The sequence below is a fragment of the Tachypleus tridentatus genome, chromosome 10, assembly GCF_004210375.1.
Source record: "Tachypleus tridentatus isolate NWPU-2018 chromosome 10, ASM421037v1, whole genome shotgun sequence".
Classification (NCBI taxonomy): Eukaryota; Metazoa; Arthropoda; class Merostomata; order Xiphosura; family Limulidae; genus Tachypleus; species Tachypleus tridentatus.
Window position 1 is genome coordinate 19,771,335 of NC_134834.1, and position 438 is coordinate 19,771,772.

The following is a 438-nucleotide window of genomic DNA, read 5'->3' on the forward strand; positions in this document are numbered from 1 at the left end:
AGTGAATCTCTACATTCTGTTTCTTTTTCTTTTCAGTTTCAGTAGAATCTCTACATTATGTTTCTTTTTCAGTTTCAGTAGAATCTCTACATTATGTTTCTTTTTTTCAGTTTCAGTAGAATCTCTACATTATTATGTTTCTTTTCAGTTTCAGTAGAATCTCTACATTATGTTTCTTTTTCAGTAGAATCTCTACATTATGTTTCTTTTTCAGTTTCAAGAATCTCTACATTATGTTTCTTTTTTCAGTTTCAGTAGAATCTCTACATTATGTTTCTTTTTTCAGTTTCAGTAGAATCTCTACATTATGTTTCTTTTTTTTTCTTTTTTCAGTTTCAGTAGAATCTCTACAGTTTTTTATGTTTCAGTTTCAGTAGAATCTCTACATTATGTTTCTTTTTCAGTTTCAGTAGAATCTCTACATTATGTTTCTTTTTT